Raw genomic sequence first — 20,731 nt, 5'->3', positions numbered from 1 at the left:
GTTTAAACAATATCGAAAATTCATAGAATCTTATTTATTTCCTAAAATAATTTGTCTACAAATTGGAAACACATTATGGCCCATATTATTGATTAGGATTGATAAGAAAAACACTTTAATGTTTTAAATTTTAAACTTTTCCGAGGCTATAACATCACTTCCGCGGTAGAAGAGTGTTAAATATTAGGATTTGCAAAGCTAAAGTAACGGGTTGGATTTTCCTCAGTGTACATCGCAAATAGCTCATGTGGCTTTGATGTAAGAAAACATACATAAACACAATAGAACACCATCATCGGTTTTCACTATATTTGATACATACTTTGGTTAAAATGGGAAACGTGTCATTTCAACGCAAGAGGTTATATTCTAAACATACATGCATATGTATATACACACACATGTATATAAAATTATTAGTATTCTACAATGAATAAATTAATCTCATTAATATTAACTTAATTATATTTCGAAATTATATTTTCACAAGAAAACTCAGCACTTACAAATTAATCTAAACCTAACAAGATTTAGGCTTTACTTTGGCCAATTAATTTGGCCAATGGTGGTAATAACGAATTTCATCACAATACATGAAAAATTAAATTTTTTCTCACCTAATATAATTGAAATATTATTCAGGTATTTGAAAATATAGTAAGGTTCTAATGTGTAAAATATTAAAATTATATTTATCAATATTAATCTCGCAAACTTGTTTTCACTGTGAATCTCAGTATAAATGAGATGGAGGTTTCACTCGTAACTTAGTTTATTAACGGTTTTCCAGAATTTTTCATATTTTTGAATCAATATTCGTTCACGTGTCTACAACAATTTATCTGTGTGACGTAATCAAAACAGTACAAGAGATCGCAAGACATGTAAAAGTAATGCGAGAAAGGGTTCAAATCTGATAAAACAAATGTCTATAACAAAAGGATTTTATTATTTCCAACTTTTAGGACATCACAAAGTGTTATCAGGCACTTTAAACTTATATCGCAAAATGCTTTGATGTTAAAATAATCCAAAAACCTCGAAGCAGTATGTACGTAAGTAAATTAGCATTTTATATTCTAACCCTAAACGATTCAGGCTAAATCTCTTTTCTCTATAACACGGTTTAATGCAGCATCATTGCTATAGTTATTTTTTGAATTAAGTGTGGACTGTATAAATCGTTTGTAAAATTCTATCTCAATACAGTTGGTATGGGTATTAAAACTATAGAAGTAGAGAACAACGTTGTGACCTTTTTAGGTCATCTTTAGGTTAAAGAGTTTGCAACTATATGAATCATTACAATTATAAAGTACAATGTATCAGTTGAAAGAGTATATCCTTGCTTTTTTGTTTTCAACAAAGACAACTTTGACCTTTGTGTGGAAAACTTGTAATTATAAGAGATTGAAGAAAATTACGTTTTGAACGGATTTAAGAATAATACTTTTATTGTACTTTGTGATGATGTAAGTAGGTTTATGTGTGAAATACAATCAATAAGTTGAGATAAACAAAACATCTGAAATTTAGAATGTGATTTAATACTAATCAGAAAAATGATTGTTCTTTAGCAGAAAAGAATGATCGTGTGAAGTGTTAAAATGTAAACATGTGTTATGCTCATTTTCATGTAAGATTGTTGTTGTTATTCAAGAGAAAAACTTGTAAATATATACAAATTAAACATTAAAAATTTCTTGCTTTCTGTTTATTTCCTGGGAAAAAAGTATGTGCTGCTGGATGTAACAAATTTTGAAATAAACGTAGATTATTATACATTTTCTAACACTGGGATATTTATTTTATGTACATGGTAAACTGTTAAGTGATTTACTAATATATGGGTCACAATCTTTAAATTTGTTATCATTACTCTACCAGCAGTACATATGACTCTGAATAATGGACAGAAAAATATATTTAATAATCTGGTAACTGAATGTATAATATTTTATATGAAAAGATATCCAAGACTTTTTAATTCATACTGTCAGGCCATTGGGGGAAAACTGTACTAAATATAAGTGCTTAAATTGGATAAAATTTCTATAATCTTACTCTAAAAAAATTAATCAGAAAGAAAATGAAGTGATTGAAAGATGAGTTTTCTTATGACTGTAGAGAAGAAGTTAAGGTTGTTACTGTTTGTTTGTTTTTTAAGACTGTTATGTTATTATCATTTCAATATATTCCTGAAAAAAATGTACATCTTGCTTCTGGATATTATCTTCATTTGAAATGAATTTATCCTATCTTAATAGAGTAAACAGGCTTATCTTTATTTGCTTCTAGAGTTTCTCTTTTTGTAAATTAAATCAAATAATGGGGACTGCAAGGTAGGGGAAAGTATGAAAAACATCCCCAGAGTCCTCCTCAGCTTTCAAACTTAAAACTTTAGAGTTTGACAAGTTGGAAGGAAACCAGCTCTTTCCTCTTTTCCGATAAATGAGGGGGCTTTTGATAAGCATGTAGAGCAACTAAATAGAAAATGGATTGGTGGACAATTTAAATCACATGTTATTGAGAGAGTACCACTCTAGAAGAGCACAGTGGCAAACATCACTGAAACCAGGAAGATTCTCTTGTTTTGATCAAGGAAGTTTTGCAAGGTATTTCAATCAATTAATGAACAGCACAAAAGAAATATCTTGAAAACTAGAATTTTCCAATCAATTCAAGCACTAATAAAACAGTCTATAATACATTACATAAAACCCACAATTTGAAGTTGTATAGGCTTCTAATAAGTTTCATGAGTAAACAATATTTTGAAATACAGTTCATTTTCTAAAGTATATTTGAAAAAGTGTGAACATTTATCAGTTTGAAAACAATTATATAAAGTTAATGTGAATTTTAACTTGAAATTTTATTCTAGAAAATAGTAATTAAGGTACTTTGTAAGTTTTCTACATGAGAAACAGTCTTGATGAGGCTATAAAAAAGGTGAATGATAAACATGAGTGTCTGATGAAAAAGGTTGAAGAGCATTTGAGAGAAAATTTAAATGTATGTATGTAAAACATTTTTGTAGAATTGAATATTATCTGTGAAACATCTTCTAATTGTATATAATTTTATATGTTAAGAAAGTGTTATTAAGGCATTTAGTATAAACTTATTGAGATTTAATATACCAATTTTGTTAACAATTAAACCCATTCATTGAATAATTGTTTGATAAACATGCCAGTTGCATAATATAAATAAATGAAGGTTATTAAAATGGAAGATTTAATTTGCTAATGTAGTAACTTGTGGTAAAATCATTTTATCTGTATTTGTTTATTACCAGGTTCTAATGTGACATTGTAAGAAAAGCTGGAAAAATTAGTTGGAAAAAGAAAGAGAAAAGATAGTCATCAAAAATGGTAATTAAAGTTGTAAAGGTATTGTTATTTTTAAATTTTCTATAAAACCTCTTGTTCCACAACTTTGTGGTAACTGTGATTTACAATGTGTCTTTTAAAAATAACAACAGTATAAAAAATGTTCTAGTACAATGAAATTATGCAAACTGTAGGGTTAGTCCTTATCCAACCTTTCTACCCTGAGTATATTATCAGCACTAGCTCACAAATAATACAGAATGTATCTATTTATATTGTTGACAGGATATATTTAATGAATGATACACAACAAGTTTTGATTTTCAATATCCAAAATGATTCATGTATCATCTTTTATGCATTGACAGTTCCAGGTCAATCTTGATATTGATAGGATGTGCAACAAATTCTTGTTTTTTATAAGTGTTTTTATTTATGTTTTTTGCAACTTTCCAGATGTTACTTCCTATGATTCATGAATTCCTTTAGATATGTCTTTTCATATTTTGGAAAATTATAGCACAGAAAAGGAGTGAAAGAATATACTAAATTTTTTTTTTTTGAAAATCCAAAGATTGCTGGGTTTTTTTTATCATTTATTGTTGCAACGTTTTTATGTTACCACTAAATTACAGCCTCTGTTAACCACAATATAACCAAAATTATGTTCAAAGTGGCATATAGTGTCAATCAATCAATTAGTGAATCTGTTTTACTCTTTCATAGATGTTTTTAAAATGTGTCTTTATATCTTGCACATTAATATGAAACAAGGGAATGATGTCAGCAAATTTTACTTTTGAAATATCTTGGATGGCTGAATTATTGATAGAGGTTTTATATTGAAAGTTAGATAGACAATAAGGAAAATGGACTTTGGTTATATTTTATGATGTTTGTTATTACATTACATTTCCATTTGCTTTGTCTTTTAGAACATTTATGATGATGCAATCTCACAAAGACATTTGGATTTTGCAGATGAGGAGGTACCCCATCTTCTGGTATTTATACACAGTCTGCAGGAAATTTTAACAAGATATGATGTTGGTGATAACAAAGGTTTTTTATGAAAACAAATAACATTTGTGTTGCAATGATGCTATCAACAGTGAGGTATTATGTGTTTGATTTATAACATTCAACCATTTATTCAAAATATTTTCGGATAGTACAACATTGGTTAGTTTTAAATGTGTACACTTAATTAAACAGTTCTAACTTGAAAGAATTTTTGCATATTTTATCAAGATCTAAACACCAAATTACTAATTTAGAGAAGTCTTTTAGTTAGTGTTAATATTTCTACTTGACGCAAGTAAAGTTTCAATTTTGTATAATATACTTTTGTTTATTGTGTAGATTTGTCATCTAAAAACTAATTTATATATATATATAAAGTTTTAATCAAGTATTTGTGGATGTAATTTTACATGTGCATGAAATTTAAACAAAATTTATTTCTTGGTCTTGTAATAAATCAATATACCTACCAAAATTGTAATCAGCCTACACCTGTGGTGTTAATGTAATAAATATCTTAAACATGTGAATGTGAAAATTATCTGATGCATGATTTTTAATATATTATAAGTTTTAAACTTAAAACACTAACATTGTATTGGAATAACATTAGTGTTTAATGGATATTAACAATAGGGTTTAATATGGTGCAAATAAAGTGTAAATATGTTTTCAAAAATGAACACTTGTTTTCATAGGGCAGTTGTGGGAAGGCAGTTACTCTTAATTTTCTTGAATTTGAAATTAAACCACCCAAACATTTCTACATGTTAAAACTCCTAACATCCACCATTACAAAAAGTTATGAAATAGAACTAAACGAAACTACAGATCCTATCTCATAAGATCTTTTAACTTTGCTCTCCCTATCAGCTGTAGGGGACTTGTATTGTGATGATCAGTCTCATTATTTGTTGGTAAGAGAGTAACCCAAGACTTGGTGGTGGGTGGTGATGACTAGGTGTCTTTTGTTGTTTAATTAGGGATGACTAGTACATATTTAGCAGGTGACTTTGCAAATAGTTGCACTAGAAAATAATATTGTAACTATATTTTTAGATTATTAAGACTGGTTAAGATGCAAGGGTTTCCCCTGAGTGGTAGAAGTAGGTTTTGTCTGTTATAACAGTTGTTATCAAAGTTTTTACAGCTATGAAACTTGAGACCAGTGGTTCAAACTGGTGTATAAATAAACTGAGACACCCAAAGTAGTTTTTTACTTTATTCTTTGTTTCATGTGTGGGTTACAATATGGACATTATTAAACCCATTATCAGGCATGAGCCCACTACTGGTAGTAAGAAGTCAGTTTCATTGTTTTGAGGAAATTCATTCCATTATTTGTGTAAATTTATAGTAACAATAAATAAAGTAAAGATAATAATCATTTAACGGACCTAACTAACAACAGTACAAGTTATGTAAATATAATAAATGTTATAAAGAACATGTTTATTTCTGTTTGATGTTTTTCCTACTAATTTCTTCAATACTGAAGTAGAAATGAAAGTATCTTATTGCAGTCTTCATTGGTTGGTTCTTTTGAACAGTAGTAACAGGATAAAATTTGTAATGCATTAGAAGGTGCTTAATGTAAATAAGAAATAAAATGTTCATACATGTATATGCTATCACTTTGGTACCTTGGGTAGAGTAGAAAGTTGCATCTTTGCTAACATCAGTTTTTGTATGTATAAATTTGTTTATAATGTTTATTAATTTCTTTACAGTAAATAGGATAATTGTTTATGCAATTTTTCTGGATTTGTCTCTTACATTTACCTCTATAATTAATTATCTTTAGTTTTAGGCATTTCGTATTCCATTTGATGCTTTTTATCTTGCTCGTGCAATGGTAGATAATCTTTTATGAGTCTGAACTTGGAAACTTTAAACATCAGTAAAATTTAAATTCTCAAATTTAGTAGTTTACAAACTTTCTTTATGTAGCACAAACATTTATGTTTTTATACATTGTATTAGACTACATCATGTTTAACTATACCCAATATCAGCTTGATCATATTATTAAAATAGCATATGTGTGTAAATTACAATTGTTGAAAATGTTTTTTCAATTCACATTAAGAGTATCATTTACTCAGTGATGTCGAGAAACCCACTTGTTGAGAAATTTATATGCAAAAACAGCTCGTTTGGGTTGAGATAATATTTTGCATAGAAAAGCAAACAACCTTTGTGAACCTGACGATGACCGAAGAAGGTCGAAACGTTGTTCGCTCTTCTATGTAAAATATTTTCTCAACCCAAAGGAGCCATTTTTGCATATAAAAGTATCATTTACTTTTTAAACAAACAAAAGTTAGATGTTTCTTAAATACAAGACTATACATTTTTGTGTACATGTTGGTTATTTTTTAATCTAGTGAAAATCTACTTGAGAACTATTTGGACTAGCCATCCCTTATTTTGAAGTGACAAACTAGAGATAAAATCAGTGTCACTTAGCTCCAACTTTTGACTGTCTCTTACCATTGGAAAGGAGGTGAGTTTAGATGAATAAGTTTACATCACGGATGAATAACAATATCCACAACACCACCTTACCAATAAGATGCATTAAAATCATTGTATGACATGACTCTAATTATAGAGATCATAGGTGTTTTGCAATAGTGCTTTGTATTTAAAGCTCTTCATATTTTATATTTACAATAGAAAGAGAACTTATGCATTCATTATTATGGCTTAGTGCAACTTTCAGTTGATATGCATTACATCTTTTGCAATTGTTATATTTTTTTATATCTGTAGATTTACAGTACAAGAAACCTGATTTCAAAAGGGTGGTGTTAGATGTTTGAATATATTTTATATTTATATTATATAATATATTCAAACATCTAACATTGCCCTGTACATTCCAACACTCGGTTACACAACCCCTTTCAAACATGTGGTCAGCTTCTGGTCAGTTACCTTCCTTTCTTTGTGAACCTAACGATGACCAAAGAAGGTTGAAATGTTGTTCCCTCCTCTATGTAAAATATTTTCTCAACTCAAACGAGCCATTTTTACATATATTTTTCTCTACAAGTGGGTTTTCTCGACATCACTGAATACTATTTTAGATTTACTATTAACTTTTCATATAGAAATGGTTCAGAGGCTAAAAATTGGGGAACACATAGTTACCAGTTATCATTGCTGTATTAGGTTCAGCATTTTACTGAATATGAAAATAAGAAATAATAGTATTTAAGTTAAAATTTCAAAACACATTTTGAACAACAAGAATTATCTGTTCTGAATTGAGCAGCTGAGCAAATGGAGGGGGAGAATTTATAAACTTTTTTCCGTACGCAAATATATAATTCTTAAAGAAAGAAAAGAGTAACCACAGGTAAAAACACAGGTTGCCTTAGAAAGGATATGAGATAGAATTCAAGAAAAGCATAAGAAATTTAAAGTTGTTAGTAGTGTAGAAAATCAACAAGAAAGTTAGTCAAACAGGAAATAAGGACATCCAAAAATATATGTGAAAAAATCAACTGAAAATGAATTATTAATAAGTAATTTAAAAGTACATTAGGAGTAAAACATATTAGGATCGAGATAGGTCTCTTGAGAATGACGAAAGAAGACTTGGATCTGATAATCATGAATTGGCTAGGTTATTATGTTGTTTTTTTTAGTGTTTCAGAATAAACACTTAATCAGTGTTCTTCATCTGAACAATTGATAGATAAAACTGAAGTTGAAGAAGATAATTGCATAAATTCTGAGCTTGTTAAAATTAAGAAGTTAAGGCTCATGGGCAAGATAATATTTCCCTCAGGGTTTTGAAGAATTGGATGTCTGAGCCATTTGGTACTATTGTTTTTGTAAGTTCTTGACTAGTCAACAAGGATTAATGAATTCCGAATTACCTAATATCATTCATATCTTCAAGGGAAGTGATAGCAGTTATACCAGTATTTATAGGCTTATTAATCTCACTTAAATTGTGGAAAAAGTTTTTGAAAGTCTGAAAGAAGATGCTTTCTGAAGTAATTTAACAAAGTTTAAAATTTTATTGAAAAGTCAACTCTAGGGGGAAATATTGCCCTAGGAATCTTTTAACATTCTTTGAAAAGGTCATTGCTTATGTAGATGAGGGTAGAAGTACAGATTTGTTATATCTGGATTCTTGAAAATCATTTGACAAGGTGACACATAAAATGCTGGAAAAAATTCTTTGACTGTGAATAATAAGTTAATTGAGAAGAAAAGAGGTTAGATATTAGAAGTGGAGTATCTCAGGGCTCAGTCTTGGGATCTTTGCTTCTTTTTATTTACAACAAGATACAAATGAAGGAACACAATAAATTACTTTTAATATTATAGATATACTAAAATGTATTGCTAACTGTGAAGAGAATGCTACTGCTTTACAAATGGATTTATCATGTAGAGAGTTCTAGAACTAAATGGCAAATTGGCTTAAATTATAACAAATGTAAGATAATGCATATGGTTTACCAGAATTTAATCTATATGTACAAGTTGGATGATAATCACTTTAACAATGTCATAAAAGAAGTGTTCTTAGTGAAATAGTTGATTGGTCCCTAAAACTAAAGCAGTGTGCTGTTGCTAGTGGTATAGAGGAAAGAGATTTTCAGGTTATGTCTTCAGAAATATTGAACACAAGTCTAAAGAAGTTACAATTTCTTTGTATAGGTTATGGTTAGGCTGCATTTGGAATATTTTGTTCAGTCTTGGCCTCATTACTTCAAGAAAGACCTTGAATTGTTGGAAGGGATTCAGAAGAGGGTTATAAGTGTGGTATCTGGGATGGTTGTCTTATAAGAAGGGATAAAAACTATCCTATTGTTTTCACTTGAAAAAAGAGAAACATTTGGATTAAATCTGATGGCAGTGTTCAAGATTGTAATAGGAATTAATAGTTTTGATGCATTTTTTTTCATATTTAACAGTTAAAGTACAAGAACTAGGGGACAAAATTATAAATTTTGGCAGGGTAGGAGTCATCTTCAGTTAAGTCCAATTTTATTTTTCATAGAGGATGGTTGGTCTTGGCTATGGGTTACCTTCTGGTGTTCTGGATACAGTAAATATAAGCCAGTTTAAAAAAAAAAAGCTTTAAGTGTTGTTTTATGTATTTGTTTATTGATAAATAGTTTTAGTTTATTTTAGACAACAGAACTGAGATGTTTTTGTTGTTTTCTAATTTCAAACAAAGCTACACATCTGTGCTAGTTGTTTATAATTTAACAGTATATACTAGATAAAAGGCAGCTAGTTATCACCACACTCCACTAATTCTTGGGCTACTCTTTTATTGATAAATAGTGAGATTTACTGTCACATTATAATGCTCACACATAAAATTGTGCACATATTTCATGTAATGGGATTTGAACCCTCATTCCTTAAATCATGAGTTGAGTGTCAAACCACATGGCCATGTTGGCCCTAAGTGAAGATAAACCAATAGGTTTCATACTGTCTCAAAACATGTTTATTTCTGAGAGTAACAATACAAACTGAAAAATAATATGCCTCTCAATAGATCTGTGTAATATTCTACAGTATAATGTTTGGATGGTTTACGGTTTATTTCTGAGAAAATGATTGAGAAACAATTACAGTTGTGTTAGAAAATATAATGAGATTAGTAATAATATATTATGCAATTATAATGGCTTTCCAGTATATTTTTCTGTACTTCCACTGTGCTGTCTTCCTTTATTAATGCTCATGAAGTTCTGAAAACAAGTTGAGTTTGTCCTTTAGGTCTAAAACTAGAAACCAACCAGCTACCAATCTTCCAAACAAATGAACAACATTAGTTGACAATTTGAATAGCCAACTGCCACTTTACTATTCACATCCAGAATAACCAATGGAGAGACAACAGTTTGACATTCAAAAAGTTAATAGTCATTCCTCGATTGCCATCTATCTCTGCATATCCCACATTAGTTGTATTTTTAGTAGATAAACATTCAGTAAGGCCACTTTGTATTGTTTTGGAGATAAAACTTGTACTTGCATCTAGATCATTGAAATAACCACATCCTGAGTTACTTATGTTTAATAAGTTATTTTATATTATCAACACTTACTTTTTCACATACCTCAGTTTTCGTACAGTTTCTAGTGAAATATAAAATTATTCTTCAACATGTCTAATTGAGAAGTGTTCAGTAGACAATTCTGCTATTTTTTTTACTTGTATGAAATGTACAGTTTATGTCGTGGAAGCCAAAACTGCACTCGCTACTTTGTATAGTACATTTCCTGATACTTCTGTGACTTTGTATAGTGACAGATGATAATAGTGGAAACTTTCAGTTCAGGACTATACATTGGGTCATTTAATTTTTATTATAATAGTCTGGGAACAAGCCAGTCATACTTTTCTTTTTATACCAATTATTTCTATAATTATTTTGAATATATTATCTTTTGATATAACATAACCCACACCATTATAATATGAAATCATTATAGAATTCAAATTTGAGTATGATCTATTCATCTAGGACATTGAAAATAAGTTAAGAAAAACACAACACAACAATTACTTTATTTAAAGATGTTAAATAGTGATGAATAATTATTGTAATACAAAACTAGCTTCTACACTAACAATTTGGCCATTGTCTTCGTAGAATAAACACACAGTGTTTGTTCCACGGTAGTCATAAGTTACTTCTACCTGTTTAAAACTTCAGTTAAAATGTATACCAACAATTTATGTTTGAGGAGGCTAATAATATAGTGTGTAATATGTCATTCCTGTCTATCAATAGAGTTATGTCAACATTATTTTAGCAATAAATACTTCTTTATTTATCATTATTAAGTACTAATGAACACTCATTCAGATATTTAAAGAAGTTTTTGTGTGTTTATAGTTAAGCATATAGCTACACAATGGGCTATCTGCACTGTACTTGCCACAAACACTGAAACAAGGTTTTAAAATAATGTAATGTGTTTCAGTACAATGAGGGATGTGTTGGTCCATTTCAGCTTTCTCATTATCTAAGCCAAACTTAGACTATTAAATGAGTAAATTAACAAATTTAAAACTAGCACTTTTCATTCACATATCTATCAAGCTTTAGTTTAAAAACTCAATCAAATTTACTTCCTCTGCAACATCTGAAGGCAACCCATTCAATAAGCCAATGATTCTATTTGAAATATAAATTATCTTGATTGAAACACTGCTTCTATCTTCCCTAAATCTCTACTTGTCCCCCTCCCAAGTTCTATAATTATTTTGTTAAGTGTGAAAAATGTTGATCCATGAACATTATCAATTCTTTTAAAATCTGAAACACTTCAATTAGACCCCCTTTAACTTTTTCTAAGACAAAATATTTTTAAGGAAATAAATCTCTCCTTGTGTGACAGCCCTCCATTACAGGAATCATTCTTTGAAGCCATCAGAACAAGTTGGTGTATTTCCAGAAGTACACAAAACTCCAAATGTGGTATAATTAGTGACCAAAACAATGAAGTTATAAATTTCAGATCAGTATTCAACATTTCTTTAGATACAACCTAAAGTTCTATTTGCCCTATCCCTAGCAATAGCACAGTGCTTGAATGGTTTTAGAGATTGATCAACTAGTTACACCAAGATCCTTATCTTTCATGACACTATTAAGGTTATTCCTATCCAAATTATACTCAATTGGAATTATGATAACACAAAAAATTGCATTTATCATACTTAAAACCCAACTGCCGTCTATCTACTATTTCAGGTGTGGAATACTGCTTAATTATTCCTTAGTGAAAATAAACTATTCAAAATTTAGTAATGCAATCAGCAGATCCTAACTTTCCTTTATCATCCCATTAGGGTCTCACCCACATTTTAACCTTTTTCTTTACCCCTTATTGTAACTAGATCCTTAGCATTGATATTTAATTTTTACCTAAACTTTTTCAAAACATTCATTTTGATGCCCTAAGTTTCCTTATTTTTTTATACCATAACAATTTAAATATCTTAAATTTATTATGCTTTTCTTTAATTTTTTCTTGCTCTTTATGACTCAATCTGGTTTTTATTTGCAAGCTACCCTTTTCTTTAAGGAATATTTAAAGAAGAATCTCATCTAATCAGTATCTGCAAATAACCCGGATGGATTCAATCTCCTTGCTATTACTTTTTTGATATCATCAATTTCAACAGGATGCAAATTAAATTTCACGTATAAAACCACTCCTCCTTTTGTTCTTTATCAACAACCTGTAAACCTGCATTTTAGAGAAATTTCTGTCATCAACATCATCTATGTGCAAGTTATTCTAGTTACATCAAAATTGTCCATTCCTGTTTGTGCTGTCATCATTTATTTTATATTTCTAGCACCACAGTAGTAACAATTAAACCTACCCTTATAACCACTTGTATCAATTCATGCATTAACTCTAAAGATGTTATTAAAATAACCAAATTTTATTTTTATTTTCTTATCTATCTTACTCTATTTGTGCTGTTGATTTTATTTTCTAGCATAACAAACCACAATTTATAATATTGCTTGCTATGTTTCTTGACCTAGAAACATTATTTTAATGTATTAGACAAGCTTTTTGTTGTTGTTGTTGCAATGCATCTTGTGATTTGAATTGTTACCTTATATCCTGTTGTTTATCAAATGTCTCGCACTTATAGAAAGTTTAAGTGATTTAGCTAAAAATATGTAGAGACAGTCCAAATACATTTAATACAAAGGCAGAGATGCCAACTATTTCAAATGACTGAGTGATTGTAGACAGAGCCCTTTCAGAGTTTTAGTCCTTTTAGATTTGCCAGAAACAAGACAACCTGGTGAAAGAGGCCTCTTTTTTTTTCCATCTTGTGAATGATCACATTGGTGTTTCTATGCTGCTTAGAAAACGAGAAATACCCATCTATGCGAGCACTAATTGGCTAACAAGCACTGATGGCGTAACTATGGATTCCCCCACGTACCCAATATAGAGAAGCACCACACTCAAACTATTGGTAGACGGAGATACAAATATTTTTTATTATTTCAAGCACAAACATGATTATTGCAAGTAGCCATTTGGACTGTCTTTTATTTATTATCAAAATTTATTTGTATCTAACTAGAAATTTTCTTTTCACCCCTTTCAAGCCCTGGGGAAATAATTTATCACTTTATTGTATAGGCTTATATCATATATAATAATTTGGGAGTTTCAACAAGTCGTAATATTTGTCTGTATGAGTGTATAGTTGTAATGAATACACCAAAATCATAATGGTTGGCATCTCTCAAAGGGAGCTTAGTTTTGAAACAAAATACTTGTTGCTTTTAGGTTGACATTAAACCCATTAACGTTAGTTCAATGAAAAAAATGTGATGCCATTTACTTCAAAACTTTTACTACATTGTCAATGAGCAAGGACAAATTGTTTATTTTTCTCACTGCTGAAAGTAAAGGTTGACACTGATTTAGTAATAACCTGGGCTCCAGAGGAATTCATGTTACTGTTTTGTTTTTAAACTTATGCCTTGTAAATATTTTAGTGTGATTTAGATTGCATTATGCTCCCACTCATGTCATGAAATAGCACTGTTAATGAACAAAACCAGTTTTGTGTTGTTTACATTATTCTATCGTATATTGTTATTAATTTATTTCAACTTGACAAACACGTTAAAACACAGTTTACAGTTCTCCAATTCAAAATTTTAATAGTTAGTTCTCTTAAATAGATAAATACATAACACCAATACACATATTCAGTAAAACACACTTAACTCACTCATCTTGTTTGTCAATCAATAAGAACAAAGCTACACAAAGGGATATCTTTGATCTGCTCACCCAACAAAGCTTGAAGAACCCAGATAGAAAAACTGTCAACAAATTTCACAGATTCCTTCCATTCTTCATCCATGCTATGGTTACAGGACAAATGTTTTTGCTGAAAACTTTCAGATTCATAAGCTGAAGAACCATTCTAGGAAGACCGTTTCCATTGATTTCCCACCATCTAAGACGAACAACTATGCCTAATGTATGATAACAGAAAGCAATGTTGAAGCATCTTATTTTAAGCCCTCAGGATTTTCTTTGGGTACAGCTGTTTTCCTCCACAACAATGTTTTTGTTGTAGAATCTCAAGGTACCATTGCATACAGACAGAACTTTTCCATTTTTCATTGGCATGATTGAAAATTCTTAAACTATTGTAAAGAATTTTGTAATTTTAAGACATGTAACAAATCCTTGAATTTATCCTGATTTTGTTGTGTCTTCATTCTTAAGTATTTCTTGCCTTCAACAGGAATATTAATGTCAGCTTTGCAGGATATCATTACCATAAAAAAAATCTTATTGATAAATTTAAAAAAATCAAACCACATGTAATAAAATTTGTATGCCATTCACTTTTCATTATATTCCTTATTTAGTTATGAAATTAATATTGTTGTTATTTAACCTATCCATTTAGTTTGGACTTTTTCTTAAAACATAATGTGATATTTCCATTTTACATCTTAGCATCATATAGAGACAATCACAGGTTGAACTACACATTTGTTGTGATAATTATTAATCATCAAAATTTGTAAAAATGCACTCCTTGCACCTTACAAATCTTTGTTTGATTCTTGTTTGGGTAATGTTTATTTTTGGTGTTCTAACTGAATGGATTCACTAACCACAACTTGAAATGCAAAATATAATAAAGTTAGGAAGAAAATCTTAATTAAAAAGACAGTAAAAAGTTTCTTCAGCCAGTGTGGTCTCACTCAAGTAATAATGTTAAAATAAAGATATCAGATTTAAAATACTATTTGACATAATTATGGTTAAGGAATTTATCATAAGAATTAATATAAAATTAAGATGTGTTAGTAATTTTTTCTTAGTTTATTAATTATTTTATTTCCTTTAACATTATTTACAATGTGTATGATTTTAAAATTTTCTATGTGATATTGTTAGTGGTGGGTGATAACGAAGTTGCCTTCCCTCTGGGCTTTTAGCACTAAATTGGGGACAGCTAGTGCAGATAGTACTCATTTTTTTAAATAAAAATCATGTCAATTATTTGAAATAAAAAGAAATAGCTTCTTTTTTTAAGATAAGCAGGAACTTACACTATTTGTGTACTCACCACAAATATTGAAGTCTGGTTTTGTCCTTTGACTTATCGCTCTGCCACTAGATCTGAAAATACTATCAAATATTGTTTAACGTGTAAAACAGAAAATGTTTGAGCTTTGAATCTTTTATTGCTTTTATACACAATAGTGTGATCTTGGCAATTTCTGAGCAGTGGTAATACATAAACTCCACTGTTTATTTGAAAAAGAAACTTAGTTTTGCTACGATACTAAAGTTCTTATTACAGCTGAGAAACATCTAACCTTAATTTGTGTTGGATGTTGAATCTGCTACATTCCCCAATCATAACAGTGAATTCAAAATAACAAAAATCTTCTCTCATGTTCTGCTGATATCATTTCCTAAAATTATATTTACTGACAATGTATGAGTGGTTTTCATCATTTGTTTGTATGTTTCATAATGGAAGTGTTGTTATTGCATCAGTTCTACATGTGGAAGAAGTTTTAGTTGGTAAAAGATGTCTTGGCCTTACTTCCTGTGTGTTGTAAAACAAATGTTACTGTTGCAAATATACAAATAGCTAACTTCTAATTTTGCATCTGTCATAAACTTACTGTAACTCTCACTAAGTCTGTGATAAACTGGTTCTTCTCCCATTCTTGGAAGGGTATTTTATTAATTGTTTCCAGAACAAACTGTACTGTCATCCTTCATATGGTGCTGTTGCAGTGCCTATAAACAGGGACCAACTATTTATTTAATATACCTTTCATGAACATATGGTGCTCAACTAGTCTTATACAAGGTAACTCTTTATGGCTGAAGTTTCTTTCCAAACAAATATATCCTGAGATATCTTTGTGTACATAAGTGACAGAGGAATTTTTAGGCCTCATTCAACTTGAATGCAAATGTGTCAAAGGAAATTAACAGAAAAAAGAACAACATTTTGTGATAAGGAAGGAATAAGATATACCTAAGTTGAATGCTATTGTTATCATCCTGTGTTTTGTTTTCATATCCATTATATTAAAGAGATAAGCTTGTTCTTACTTTAACAATTTAAAATATTACTGAAAAGTAAACTGATGTGTATCTTCAGCCTTGGCAAGTTGCCTTATTCCAACTTTTCAGGGAAAATATTGGCCACCGTATTGTTCAAGGCTTCTTCAGTCCTACATATTTTCAGTTCACAAAAAGTTATTAAGTCCTGAGTAGTGGCATTGATAAAAATCCATCACAGTTTGGCCAATGTAATATTACAACTATCTCTTTCCAAACCTGTGCAGACAAGTTAATTTGCTGTAGTGTACTACTTTTAGCAATAATGGAAAGTAAAAAGTCTTGGAATACTATTAATGAAATTAATTTTGTATCAATACTGCTGACAGATATCAACAAAGCTGTTTCAGTCAATCATAGTTAACTGTTACCAGTATCATGAACAATATGAGACAACAGTGTTTCACAGATTTTTTTCATGAACCAACTGGATCAAACTTGGGCACTTCTAATTCCATTCCAAACATAATTTCTGAGCTAAGTACCTTAGAATTCAATGAGTGGTTAGCAGAGATAAATCCAGGCTTTGAAGAAAAGGAAATAGAACCCCTTGGAAAGTGTTTCAGATTGTCATTTACAAAATTAATTGCTGTATATAGACTTTCTGGACAACTTTGAGCACCATATTACATCAGATCTGAACCCTTTAATCTGGTGCTCAAAAACCATCACATGGAGTTCTTCCAAATGTGAAAGGCTTCAGCATCATGAATCTCATAATAAAGGAAACAGATTCTAAGCTGTTAATCAACCATGTGATAAATCTCAATTTCATTAAACTTCAGTTTCTGATTGAAAACTAGAAACCAGACGACTGTGATGTCTTTACAACTTTCAGCTAATATTCCTGAAATGTGTTTTATTGTATTAGCAATGTGATAAATACAAACAATACCAACACTTTTCAAACATGTTCCCCCCACTTCTATACTGAACACTACACCAAGGGTTAGTGATATGTTTACTGACTTGTAATGGCAAAATCTGGGGTTTCATTTCTTGCAGTTGACAGAGTACATTAAAACCATTGTATATTTCTACTCTAAAACTAATAAACACTGAAAAATATCGTTCATCAACTCTAATTACATGAATCATGTCATTTCACTGTTATATCTTCACAATTATTTGCAATTCGTTAACAACATATAATTAAAGTTACAACATAAAGTAGTAATATAATGCTTTGCATACAACTTGTTATGCAAATGAATTATAAAATAATTAAATATGAACCAGTTGTCTTCTACCAAGTAAACCAAAATATCTTTTCCAGATTCCTTTACAAATTCATAGGGCTTCTTTATGGTTAAAAAAGGCTTAATCTCAACAGAAGGAAATTTCATCTTCTTCTGTGTAATCTGATTATGTTTTAGATAACATTTCTTAAATAGTTTGACAGAAAAGTTTTGTGTATAATTTCAAGGAATGTTAGAACCTTGTCAATGTTAATGAACTGCAATTTGGATCAAGATAATCATTAATTATAATGAATTCTATCATAGATGAATATTTTAGCTGTAATAGCACTTTAATATGAATGATAAAAATGCCTAACAACACACTATTCAGTTGTTAAGATAATTCATTTAAATTTGTTCTTTGAAATCACGATAAAGTAGAGCATGTTGCTAAGTGTTTCACATATATTTCTATAACCCAAATATATATATAAGCCATGAACCTACAACAATATTGTACATTCAAATTACATTTATTACTTTAGAGAAAGAACTTCAGAGATTTTAAAATATAGTAACTTACAATTTTACCAAGTTTTCCATCTTTCTATTTTCCTGAAGAGGATGTAACCAATGAAAGGATTATTTTCTGTAACAAAAATTGATTGTTGTTTTAAGGTTATAAGCACAATAAATATTAAAACAATAATGACTTCATTCTTTTATTTGTAAAGACTGTATTTCCAATATATAAAATTTATATTTAAATATGAAAAATAAAGTTGTACCATATGTTATTGTCTGTCATTCAGTGTTAATTTCTATAAAATCTACAATAGCCAACAGATAAATAGCAATTACTCCAGTAAATATCACTAAAGCACTGTCTTGACATCCTCTGACAACTCAGTGGCAAACATAAGATTTTGATATCCATAGTTGGTTGAGCACGTATAGCTCATTCTGTAGTTTTGCTTTTAACAGAAAAAAAAAAAAAAACACTGTAAATCAATTTTGTTTAATAATGTGTGAAAAAAATTATAAAATCGTATTTTTATTTACCCAAAAGTATACAGCAAGTAGACCCTAAGTGTAAAAATATTATAGGTTCATAATATTAAATTACCAGAAAGTTTTCATTATATGAGATTAGAAGTGTCTGAGTTCAGATTACCAACAAACGTGCTGACCCTCAAATATGGAGCAAACTAGCAGTCACTCATTTTAACACATGTATGTAAATTAAGTATAAATATATTGCCATCATCTGCATTACAGCCAATATAAATTCAAATAAAAATAAATTATTTCTCTATTAGTTTACTAGCATTAGATACTTTTCACCTAAATATTTATCTTGCATATTTAAATATTTTGGGAATTTATGTTGAAAAAGAGCCATTCAGTAAAATAACATGTTTAAATGTGGTCATTATTGTAATGTAAATCATAAACTGACCAATGAAATTAAATTTATATTTCAATATGCCCCATCATTATCTAGTGTATAAAGCATTTGCTTCAAATTCTGTGACTTTTAAATCTTTTTTTAATACAAGGTTAAAGGTAGATACTCTACAAATGTAAACATATTGTAGCTTTGTTTTGTATACTGACAAATTGTATCAGTGAATGCAGGAAATATAGTTAAACAGTACAAATTTGATGGAGGAAGCCAAATCAAACCTTACAGTTAGTAATTTGGAATTTTATGAGTTATTCTATCCAGACAAATAAGCTTGAAACCATATTATGACATTTATAACTTTATTTTGTATGCAATTTTGGATTAATTATCACAAAAATTTTCAAAAGGGATGGACAAGATTAATACTGAAAATTCAGGAAATATTAGTAAAAAAGGAGAGATATCTGCAGGAAAACTAACTGAAGTGAAACCATTGAGTTACTTCAATATATATACAATCAAAGAATAATTTCTAAAGCATATTTCATGAGTGCTTTCCAATTAAACAACCTACCTAAAGCCAGAATACTTTGATTATCACGAGACAGAACTATTGCATTCAGGTTTGTAATATCTCCAACATCAGTTTCCATACATTTATTATTATTAATTATTATTAACACAGGTTAAAAGAGTTGGAGATGCTGAAACTTACTTCTCCAGATCTTCAGCAACTGTAAATTAAAATACATAAATGATCCATGGAGATATAGAAATTGACATATTTGCTAACCAAGGTTTTCTGCTTCATCCATATTAAATGTTTCAAAGTGTATTTTAACAAAGCAATCGTAACAGGTTCAGAATGTCCAAGATGTAAAACATCACACATACATGTACTACTTTCTTAAAATTATATGCTTAATTTAAATTTATAATTTATTGTTATACTAGAGGTACAAAAATAATTCTGATAAAAGTAACTTCAAACATTTTAACAGAATGATTGAAAATGAATTAATTTAAAATGTGCCATTTAGAACTGAAGTAATAATATGGGCAGTTGTCATAAACTTTATCCTAATGGTAATCACAATAAAAAAAAAGAAAGCTAATATATAACTAAACTATCAATGAGCTACTATTTCTAATAATATTAAATCTCCATTTTCATGTTGTATGAATAATGATAAAATTTGAGCAAGTATTTGTTTTTCTCAAAAAATGTATAAAGAAATAACATTTAATAAAAATTACAACAGAATTTATAAAGTTAACATAATTTGAAAGTAGTCCTTGAATAAATACTTCTGCAAAAACATTTTAACTAGTCTCCTGATGAACTACAAAGTTACTGAACTATTTGTGTTTGTTGATCTTTCTCTCATACTCCTATACTTATTAGCAAGCGAAGCTCAAAACTAGTTTCTAATTATTACTGTTTTTTTCATTATTCCAACAGTCAATTAATAGAAATTTCAATTTGTGATATATCGTGAACCTGACAATGACCAAAGAAGGTAAAAACATTGTTTGCTCCTCTACCCATACCCGCCATATTTATGTATATAATTTTCAATTACACAGATTATCAGGAAACTGATCAGAATTACCATTTCCAAGTATTTCACCTA

General features: G+C 29.4%; 1 long non-coding RNA gene across 34 annotated transcripts; it reads left to right on the top strand.

Annotated features, from left to right (window-relative positions):
* The first annotated feature begins 512 nt into the window (after nucleotides 1-512).
* LOC143243389 (uncharacterized) lies at nucleotides 513-18,486 on the top strand. Of its 34 annotated transcripts, none has more exons than XR_013024404.1 (5): nucleotides 513-642; nucleotides 3,302-3,395; nucleotides 4,271-4,397; nucleotides 6,746-6,864; nucleotides 12,424-18,486. It is a non-coding gene; the product is annotated as an uncharacterized LOC143243389 (long non-coding RNA). The 34 variants fall into 34 exon arrangements; XR_013024437.1 differs by having other exon boundaries at nucleotides 530-642; nucleotides 3,302-3,377; nucleotides 4,271-4,451; XR_013024434.1 differs by having other exon boundaries at nucleotides 554-642; nucleotides 3,302-3,377; nucleotides 4,317-4,451.
* The last annotated feature ends 2,245 nt before the right edge of the window (nucleotides 18,487-20,731 follow it).

The sequence above is a fragment of the Tachypleus tridentatus genome, unplaced genomic scaffold (assembly GCF_004210375.1).
Source record: "Tachypleus tridentatus isolate NWPU-2018 unplaced genomic scaffold, ASM421037v1 Hic_cluster_2, whole genome shotgun sequence".
Classification (NCBI taxonomy): domain Eukaryota; kingdom Metazoa; phylum Arthropoda; class Merostomata; order Xiphosura; family Limulidae; genus Tachypleus; species Tachypleus tridentatus.
The sequence above is the reverse complement of the archived record's forward strand: the minus strand, read 5'-3'. Positions and strand labels throughout refer to the sequence as shown.